The sequence below is a fragment of the Oncorhynchus kisutch genome, linkage group LG9 (assembly GCF_002021735.2).
Source record: "Oncorhynchus kisutch isolate 150728-3 linkage group LG9, Okis_V2, whole genome shotgun sequence".
NCBI lineage: Eukaryota > Metazoa > Chordata > Actinopteri > Salmoniformes > Salmonidae > Oncorhynchus > Oncorhynchus kisutch.
Window position 1 is genome coordinate 24,145,000 of NC_034182.2, and position 11,428 is coordinate 24,156,427.

The following is an 11,428-nucleotide window of genomic DNA, read 5'->3' on the forward strand; positions in this document are numbered from 1 at the left end:
ATTACAAATAATATCCTTATCAAGAGTACTTTGTTTTAAAGAGATGGGAAGAAATTATTTTGAAGTTTGTTAACAAGCAAGCGCTCAAACAAGTGTATGTATATTAAATGTGTCTGGCGAGAAATAGGAGATTTTCAGAGTACTCTGTCAAAATTGTCCGACTGCCACAAAACGACCATCTAGCAAGTCAAATGTGCTCAACGTTGAATGTTTTAAAAAGGTATCATTCATTTTGCATACGATTTAAAACTTTCTAACCAGTCAAAATCATTTTTCATTAAATTTGATGATATTTGAATGAAACTAGATCAAGTAGTATGACCAAAGTATGAACAATGACTGTTGCTTCTACACTTCTAAAGTGTGATCAAAAAATTACTGAGCCCTCCCCCTTGTCAAGCACATGGATTCAGGAGGTGGGATCATCAATTCCATGACAAAGGTCCTTTTCCCCAGATTACTCAATTTGGCTGGGCAGCCAGCTCTAGGAAGAGTCTTGGTAGGTCCTAACTACTTCCATTTAAGAATGATGGAGACCACTGTGTCCTTGGGGACCTTCAAAGCTGCAGACATTTTTTTGTGATCTAAAAAAGATATATTTCAAGGAAAACATTTTTATATAATTTGTTAAATGTTTAGCGAACATAATATAATGTAAAATTATGCCTTACGGTTTCTGTAAAATAATAAACGTGGCATCAGAAGATAACATACCATCCAATGAGGTGTTGAGGGAAAGACATTACCTATAGATTGGACATAATCGTAGAGATAACAGGAAATACACTATAGCTCAAAGTGGCTACATCGGAATGATGGCTTGCACAGGAAAAACTGTACATTTCTAACATTTAATTAAATCAAATCAAATGTGCCACATACGCCGAATACAACAGGTGTAGGTAGACCTTCCCGTGAAATGCTTACTTAGACCTTAACCAACAATGCAGTTCAAGAAATAGAGTTAAGAAAATATTTACTAAATAAACTAAAGTAAAAAATGAAAGGGAACACAAAATAGCCCATTTGATTAATTGTTCAGACGTCTTATAGCTTGGGGGTAGAAGCTGTTAAGGAGCCTTTTGGACCTAGACTTGGCGCTCCAGTACCACTTGAGTGCTGTAAGCAGAGAAAACAGTCTATGACTTGGGTGACTGGAGTCTGCCAATTTTTTGGGCCTTCCTCTGACACCTAGTATATAGCGCCTTACGTCGGATCCCGAGTAGTTGCCATACCAGGCGGTGAGGTGATGCAACCGGTCAGGATGCTCTCGATGGTGCAGCTGTAGAACTTTTTGAGGATCTAGGAACCCATGCCAAATCTTTTCAGTCTCCTGAGGGGGAAAAGGCGTTGTCGTGCCCTCTTCACGACTGTCTTGGTGTGCTTGGACCATGATAGTCTGTTGGTGATGTGGACACCAAGGAACTTGAATCTCTCGACCCTCTCCACTACAGCCCAGTCGATGTGAGTGGAGGCGTGTTCGGTGATGAGCATTGTGGGCACTATGGTGTTGAACGCTGAGCTGTAGTCATTGAACAGCATTCTCACACGTTCAATGAACAGCATTTACGGTTGAGATTTAATGATGTTAGTAAGGAATCGATATCATGTCAGTCAGAAGTTCAATGGTAGGCGACAGCCACATGGTGGTACTGTTGCGTTGCCTAGGCACCCCCCATACCTCTTGCCTACAGCTATAGTTATGGAATTGTTTGTGTGACAGGGTCCGCGTCTCGCCCGCGGCCAGAAGCTTCCACGATTACCGCCCTCTTCTGGTTTATGTCATTTCATCAGCCCCTTTCAAAGAATATACATTACTTTCCACTGTTCGATTGTCATGTTCTGGTGTCCTTTAATGCATTTAAATCAAATACTTTGCCAGTAGTCATTTTTGATGAAATTGCCAAATCTACTGGCAAACTATTCAATTTAGACTCTGTCCCAGCACCCCCCTGTATATATTGTTATTTTTTTACTGCTCCTCTTTAATTACTTGTTACTTTTATCTCTTATTCTTATCCATATTTTTTTTAAACTGCACTGTCGGTTAGGGGCTCGTAAGTAAGCATTTCACTGTTAGGTCTACACCTGTTCTATTCGATGCATGTGACTAATACAATTTGATTTGATTAGGAAGGGCAGTTGATGTCACTGCACTTAACGAGAATGCCACCCAAATCTTCCACAAGGTGGAAGCAGATTGTCCATTTGTATTTACCTGCTGGACAGACATAGTATCTCAGACAGCTGGAGGGTGCATCCCAAATGGCACCCTATTCCCTATAGAGTGCACTACATTTGACCAAAGCAACTTTATAGGGAATAGAGTGCCAATTGAGATGCAGAGAGAAATAACCTCTAAATCCCAGAGGTTTGTTTGAGTTATGTTCTACTGCAATCTTACATGCTTGAGGTATAGAAGTTAAGTTTCCCCGGACCACGGCTACAGGATCAGATGATCATTTCCCTACCCTTAACCATCAAGAGGTGGGAGATATATCTGACCCTGTATCAGTGGTTATCATGCAGATCCTACTCCTGCAAAAAGGTGGTTGGACCCATCTACTCATTAGGGTTTATGTGTAAAGATGATAATGTTGTGTAAAATTGCATTTTAAAAAAAATAAATAAATCAATACATAGAGTGATGGATGAAAGTAGTTTCATGTTTGTTTTATATCCCAGTAAATCTTATTTGGTTTACGTGTTGTAAACCTTGTCAATCACACACACCTCAATGTCAACGCTAATATATAAGAGGGACAGAGACTTGATGAAATCTTAGGAAAAAACACAATAAAACAAGTTTATTGATTCACGTAATTATTTGGGGGCTTTATTTTATACAACATACCAGAAAGTATTGATACCCCTTGACTTATTCCACATTTCTTTACAGCCTGAATTCAAAATGGATGAAATATTTTTTTTCTCCTCACACAAAATCCCCATAATGACAAAGTTAAAAACGAAATTAAGAAATATCTAATTTACATAAGTATTCACACCCCTGAGTCAATACTTTGTAGAAGCACCTTTTTGGCAGCAATTACAGCTTTGAGTCATCTAGGGTATGTCTGCATCAGCTTTGCATATATCTTCATCAAATTTAAATTCAGGCTGTAACACAACATGTGAAATACGTCAAGAGTTATGAATACATTTTGAAGGCGCTAGATTGCACATTAACTAATCATTGTGTAGTGTAGGGGCTCCCGAGTGGCGCAGCAGTCTAAGGCACTGCATCTCAGTGCTAGAGGCGTCACTACAGACCCTGGTTTGATTCCAGGCTGTATCACTGCCATAGGGCAGTGCACAATTGGTATCAGAGTGTCGTCCGGGTTAGGGTTTTGCCGGGGCAGGCTGTCATTGTAAATAAGAATTTGTTCTTAACTGACTTGCCTAGTTAAATAAAAAATAAATAAAGTAGTCTTGCCAAAGTGAGGTTGCAGGAACGGACTCCATCCCGTCGCTATTCTTACTTTTCTTCGGCATTAATCAAACCTGTATAGCCTGAAAAGAATGATAAGATAAACATTTACTTGTACAGAGTGGCTACGACCTGTGTTTGCCCTTTTTCCGTGCAATAAACAATCTTATGCTCTGTGGCATGTGTTACTTTATGCAGCTGCTTCTCCCACTCCTCAGCAGCTGTTGCTCCCACTCCTCAGCAGCTGCTTCTCCCACTCCTCAGCAGCTGCTTCTCCCACTCCTCAGCAGCTGCTTCTCCCACTCCTCAGCAGCTGCTTCTCCCACTCCTCAGCAGCTGCTTCTCCCACTCCTCACTTATCTCTGCTTTGAACGTTCCAAAAACATTAAGACATGATCAACATGTACAAACCACGTAGTCTAGGGTTAATCTAAGGATATTGAAGTCAACAAGTAGTAATAACAAGTAGTAATAACTGGGTAATAATAATATTACTGGTTGGAACAGTAGTAGTAACCAGAAAATGCCCTATTTATACAGTACCAGTCAAAAGTTTAGCAAGTTCTCTCATTACACCCCGCTTTTCCGCAAAGTCCACTGGCTTCCAGTTGAAGCTCACATCCACAACGAGAACATGGTTGTAAGTGGTGCGTAACTGGCAGCAGGGAAGTCAGGCGCAGGAGAGCAGAAATGGGTAACAGCCGGAGCACTTTAATGATGCCAACACAAACGGAACCCAGAACAGCAAAATACAGGTTGAAACAACTCGTCGCCAACCAGTCAGAAATGCACAAAACACTTACAACAAACAATTCCACACACAGACATGGGGGGGAACAGACGGTTATATACACATCAAATAAATGAGGGAATGTAAACCAGACGTGTGGGAAAACAAGACAAAATAAATAGAAAATGAAAGGTGGATCGGCGATGGCTAGAAAACCGGTGACGCCGAATGCTGCCCGAACAAGGAGAGGAACCGACTTTGGCAGAAGTCGTGACAATGGTGCTTACCTACAGAACAGAAAGAGGAACTGCCCCTCCCTACCTTCAGGCTATGATCAAACCCTACTCCCTCCATTCTGCCACCTCAAGTCTCTTGGCCCTCCCCACCCCTACAGAGGGCAGCTCCCGTTCATCCCAGTCCAAGCTCTTCTCTGTCTTGGCACCCCAATGGTGGAACCAGCTTCCCCCTGAAGCTAGGACAGCAGAGTCCCTTCTCATCTTCTGAAAACATCTGAAACTCTCCCTCTTCAAATAGTATCTTAAATAATCCCCCCCCCCCAAAAAAAATTATAATAAAAAAAGTTTGAATTTGCCGCTTGAATGCTGAGTGAGCGTTTGTCATGCGGCAAGCGTATCCTATCCGGACGAGGGCCAACCCTGTGGAACGAGACATCTGTAAAAACATCCGCTGCGCTGATGGCATGGTGGCCCAGAATGAGTGTGATTGCTATGAGGATTTGTCATAACAACAGCAGATCTACAAACGGTTTGAGATCCAAACGGTTTGGCCTACGAACTAATATGACCACTCTATAGAATGCGGAAACAACCCCAACAAGTGTCAAGGGACTCGCCTAAAGGTAACCCATAGAAATGAACTGACGTATGGAGGTAGTTTTGTGCCAACAAAAATAAGGGGTTACATATGTGAGGGGTTAAAATATTTCCTGAGCTTTCTTATATCTCCTAGACAGACACTTCAAAACCTTGTTCCTTATTCATTTTTGGACATTTATGAATGTGTTATTCAATGCATTTCTATGGGCTATAGTATTAAAGGTCAAATGTAATATTTTATCAAATAATTTTTTAAATATTTTTGGGGGATACCTAAAGGGGTCCAAATAGCTAAATGATCCATGGTATGACTTTCTTAAAACAATTCCACATGTCAAGCTTAGAATGCGATTCAGCAGTTGTTATATTGAGTTGAAGTGTTGCAGCAAAAAAACGGAAAAACAAGACAAAACATTGATAGCGCTTGTTTGATTGGACCAAATAGGTGAATATGTTATGAAAAGATTAACAAAAGTTTGGACACACCATTCAAGGGTTTTACTTTTCACTATTTTCCACATTGTAGAATAATATTAATAGTGAAGACATCAACACTATGAAATAACACACATGAAATCATGTAGAAACCAAAAAAGTGTTAAATTAAAATATATTTATATGAGATTCTTCAAAGTAGCCACCCTTTGCCTTGATGACAGCTTTGCACACTCTTGGCTTTCTCTCAACCAGATTCATGAAGTGTTCACCTGGAATGCATTTCAATTAACAGGTGTGCCTTGTTAATGAGTTTGAGCCAATCAGTTGTGTTGTGACAAGGTAGGGGTGGTATACAGAAGATAGCCCTTTTTGGTAAAAGACCAAGTCCATATTATGGCAAGAACAGCTTAAATAAGCAAAGAGAAACGACAGTCCATCATTACTTTAAGACAAAGATCAGTCAATCCAGAAAATGTCAATAATTGGAAAGTTTCTTCCAAGTGCAGTAGCAAAAACGAATAAGCGCAATGATGGAACTGTCTCATGAGGACTGCCACAGGAATGGAAGACCCAAAGTTACCTCTGCTGCAGAGGATAAGTTCATTAGAGTTACCAGCCCCAGAAATTGCAGCACAAATAAATGTGTCACAGAGTTCAAGTAACAGACACATCTCAACATCAACTATACAGAGGAGACTGCGTGAATCAGGCCTTCATGGCCAAATTGCTGCAATGAAACCACTACTAAAGGACACCAATAAGAAGAAGAGACTTGCTTGAGTCAAGAAACATGAGTAATAGACATTAGACCGGTGGAAATCTGTCCTTGGTGTGATGAGTCCAAATTTGAAATGTTTGGTTCCAACCACCGTGGTTTTGTGAGATGCAGAGAAGGTGAACGGATGATCTCCACATGTGTGGTTCCCACCGTGAAGCATTGAGGAGGAGGAGGTGGATGGTGTGGTGGTGCTTTGCTGGTGATTATTTGGAATTCAAGGCACACTTAACCAGCATGGCTACCACAGCATTCTGCAGCGATACGCCATCCCATCTGGTTTGCACATTTGATTTTCAACAGGACAATGACCCAAAACACACCTCCAGGTTGTGTAAGGGCTATTTGATCAAGAAGGAGACTGATGGAGTGCTGCATCAGATGACCTGGCCTCTATGGATGTTGTAGAGCATGAACCTGAAGAAGCGGGTCACTATTTTGATGTTTACAAAGAACTACAGGATGTTGTCCAGGGTCACGCCAAGGTTCTTTGCACTCTGGGAGGGTGACACTTTGGAGTTGTCAACTGTGATGGAGAGGTCTTTGAGAGGGCAGGCCTTCCCCGGGAGGAAGGGAAGTTCCGTCTTGTCGAGGTTGAGCTTGATGTGGTGGGCCGACATCCAAGTTGAGATATCTGCCAGGCATGCAGAGATGCGTGTCGTCACCGGGTAAGGAGAAAGTAGTTGAGCATCATACGCATAGCAATGATAGGAGAGACCATGTGAGGATATGACAGCGCCGGGTGACTTGGTTTACAGAGAGAAGAGGAGAGGGTCTAGAACCGAGCCCTGGGGGACACCAGTAGCGAGAGTAAGTGGTGCAGAAACAGATTCTCTCCATGTCACCTGGTAGGATGCAATCCAAGAGTGTGCATAACCTGAGATGCCCAGCCCTGAGTGGGTGGAGAGGCGGATCTGATGGTTCATGGTGTCAAAGGCAGAGGACAGATCTAGGAGGATGACTTCATAGGAGAGAGTCAGCTTTGGCAGTGCAGAGAGCCTCCGTGACACAGAGAAGAGCAGTCTCGGTTGAGTGACCCGTCTTGAAGCCTGACTGGTTAAGGGTCAAGAAGATTGTTCTGAGAGAGATAACAAGAGAGTTGATCAGAGACAGCACGCTCAAGTGTTTTGGAAAGAAAAGAAAGGAGGGATACCGGTCTATAGTTTTTCAGATGAGTCGAGTGTTGGTTTCTTGAGGAGGGGAGCAACTCGGGCCATTTTGAAGTCAGAGGGGACGCAGCCAGTGGTCAGGAATGAGTTGATGAGGGAAGTGAGGAATGGGAGAAGGTCTCCAAAGATGGTCTGGGGAAGGGAGGAGGGGATGGGGTTGAGCAGGCACGTTGTTGGGTGGCCTAGTCTCATGATTTCATCTGGAGAGAGAGGGGAGAAAGGGGTCAAGGCGTAGGGTAGTTCTGTGTGAGTGAGACCAGTGGACTCAATAGGCTGAGTGAATGATTAGCGGATGTCGCCAACCTTTTTTTCAAAGTGGTTGACAAAGTCATCAGCAGAGGAGGAGGGAGGAGGGAGGGGGTGGATGATTAAGGAGGGAGGGGAACGTGGGGGAAAAAACGATGCTCGGCTGCTTTCTCTTCTAACAACATGACAGACAGAATTAAATCACTTGTGATTATTGCATTGTTTGCTCTATAACCCATTCTTTCATACGCCACCGTGATATACAATAAGGCCATGAATACAAAACAAAAACAAGTCACACAGTGGCAGAATAAATTCAACTCCACTTACCTTTGTTTCATCACAAAACCGGAGAGGACATCTGTCCAGTGAAGTTCACAAAGCAAATATTGCATGTAACAAAGATAATCTGCAGCATGGTCAAGCAAGTTCATGTTTGACAGTTTACTAAACAACTATTAGAACTGATTTAGAACCACAGAGTTACAGCAAATCTGCACAAAGACAATGAGCACTGCCTCTGCTATTCCAGCACCTTTTTATCTTAAACATTTAAACATAATCAAATCAACGAGGCTATATATGCTTTGTTTAATACACTGAAAACAAAAAGATACCCCCCCCAAAAAACGATTTGGTCCAATCAAAGGTTGCCTAAATATCACATACTGGGACAGAGGGGCACTGTTCCCCTCGCTCGGCTGCTTTCTCGGGTTAGATTCAGACGCTTTCGATTTGAAGGGAAGATCATAAAATCACAGAGAGGAAAGATAAATAATGTATCATTTTTATTGGTCTGGCTTCCCTTGGCAACGATAAATGCACACCACTGATAATATAGCCAGGTATGTTCATTATCTAGCTACATCAAATGGAGACACCAGACAAAGTATTTTTTAGGCTTAATGTTAAAACAAATGAAAATGAAAATAACCTCATAAAAGATTATATTCTCTACTGTCACCTCATATTCATCACTTGATCTCAAATCCAAAATGCCGGAGTATAAATTCCTCATTAAAATGGTAGCCTCACTGCCCAAACACATACTGTACTGTGTGGTGAGGAGTCGATGTTGTCGGCTTCATTTCTTGCCTGAGATGTTTTCATTTTGTGACAGGACGTTTTCTTTTTATGCTTGATCATTTCATTTGTTATCAGCATAATTTGTTTTTTTCGCCTCTCCTGAACTCTTTCCAAGGCAGATTTTACCGCCTGTGTTGAAATTGTGAGTGGGTGGGGTCTTCCCAAATTGGCTTTGAATGGATGATTTGGATTGGATTTTAAAAAACGCAGGCTTCCTTCTTTTCACTTTTTCATAAAGCCCAGTAATGTGGGGTGAATGGAACGTTGTTGACCCTCTGTATATGTTTTATATTGTGGTGCCAGCATCATGTTATGTGCATCCTAACGGTAGCTACAGCTTAAGCCCCTCTTACCTCAAGAGTAAGTAACATAACAGACCATGATGGTGGCTAGTTTCATAAACCATCATGTGTAATTTAAACTTAGCCATTCATGCACATGCTGTCTCCGGTCTCTCTCCATGTCTTGTGTTCAGACCAGACGCTACACATTTTGTTGTCCTCTCTCGGTCTCTCGCTCGCTTCCTCTCTGATAGTCTTGACCATCTCAGAGCGGTGCCAAGGCCTGCGACTCTCCTCTCCTCTCCTTTAGAGCGAGTTACTAATATTGACAACTTGAGGTTGTTATGCAGTTGCTTCTCGCCTAAGTAACATTCACAAGTTGTGTTTTTCTCCCTCCTAGTCTTGAACATCTGTGCTGTTACTTCTCCTTTCAATGGTTTGAGATGAGTTTTTCACAACTTTGCATGAAAAATAAATGTCTTTCATAACTCTTCAACAAGCTGAAAGCTTGAAAATTCCTTTTTAGTTAAGAAATTAATAGGAATACAGCACCAGTGTCCAACTCGACTCGGAGGACACGTTTAGACTTAGATGGGCAACTTGGGACACATTAGGAATGAAAATATAATTTCCACCTCCAGAAATTAGTCCAATAACATATTGGTAAAATTATTTGTTTAAATAATTGTTTACATATTTTTAACAGATATTATCAGGTATGCTATTAGCAATGAGCATTATTACCTTTAGCCCAACTAATGCAGCATAGTATATTATATGGATAAATAAATGGGCTGAAGCATGGGGTTGCCTATCTGTAATTACCCTATTAGACTTATCGATAACACTTTACTTGACACAGAGTCATAACCATGTCATAACATGGTCGTAACACTGTCATGACCCATATATTTACAACCTGTCGTGACATATATTGTGCTATTTTATGGCTGGTTATGACACCTACATAAGATTGAGTTCAAACAAGTTTTTTTCCTTTCCAAGAAGTTTCCTTTCATGTGAAAGTTTGTTTCTTAAACCCTTTGTTGTTGTAATGAATTCTTTACAGTCATGTTTTCACCCCATCATATTTTAAACAACTTATAGTAAATACACATTAAGCATTATGACCATCATAATCATATTAGCCAGATGGGCATGTACTGTACGTGATAGGCCTTTATATCAGTCATCAGTCAAAAAGAGGGTGTCTTGTCCTGCTCCTGAAATCTGCTCCTGCATTCATCCCAGTCAGAAGCAACAGAACATTGGGTTAGGTGCATGTCTAACATGAATGTGTGCACAATTACAATGATAATTTAATATGGTCAATTAAAAATATATAAATATATGTCACAACAGGTCTAAATATGTCATGACAGTGTTATAACCTGTTATAAAATGGTCATGACAAGTTATGGCAGCTGTTATGACATATACAAGAGTATGTGGACACCTCTTCAAATGAGTGGATTTGGCTATTTCAGCCACACCCGCTGCTGACAGGTATATGAAAATCAAGCACACAGCCATGCAATCTCCAGAGACAAACATTGGCAGTAGAATGGCCTTACTGAAGAGCTCAGGTACTTTCAACGTGGCACCGTCATAGGATGCCAACTTTCCAACAAGTCAGTTTGTCAAATTTCTGCCCTGCTAGACCCAGTCAACTGTAAGTTCTGTTATTGTGAGTTGGAAATGGCTAGGAGCAACGGCTCAGCCACAAAGTGGTAGGCCACACAAGCTCACAGAACGGGACTGACAAGTGCTGAAACGCGTAAAAATCGTCTGTCCTCAGTTGCAACACTCACTACTACTAAGTTCCAAACTGCTTCTGGAAGCAACATCAGCAGAAGAACTGTACGTTGGGCGCTTCATGAAATGGGTTTCCATGGCCGAGCAGCCACACACAAGCCTAAGATCACCATGCGCAATGCCAAGTGTTGGCTGGGGTGGTGTAAAGCTTGCCGCCATTGGACTCTGGAGCAGTGGAAACGCATTTCTGGAGTGATGAATCATGCTTTACCATCTGGCAGTCCGACTGACAAATCTGAGTTTGGCGGATGCCATGAGAACCTGCCCCAATACACAATGCTAAATGTAAAGTTTGGTGGAGGAGGAATAATGGTCTGGGGCTGTTTTTCATGGTTCGGGCTAGGCCCCTTAGTTCCAGTGAAGGGAAATCTTAACGCTACAGCATATTATGACATACTAGATACGATTCTGTGCTTCCAACTTTGTGACAACAGTTTGGGGAAGGCCCTTTCGTGTATCAGCATGACAATGCCCCTGTGCGCAAGGCGAGGTCCATACAGAAATGACTTTGGAAGAACTTGACTGGCCTGCACAGAGCCCTGACCTCAACTCCATCGAACACCTTTGGGATGAATTGGAAAGCCGAGTGCGAGCCAGGACTAATCAACCAACATCAGTGCCC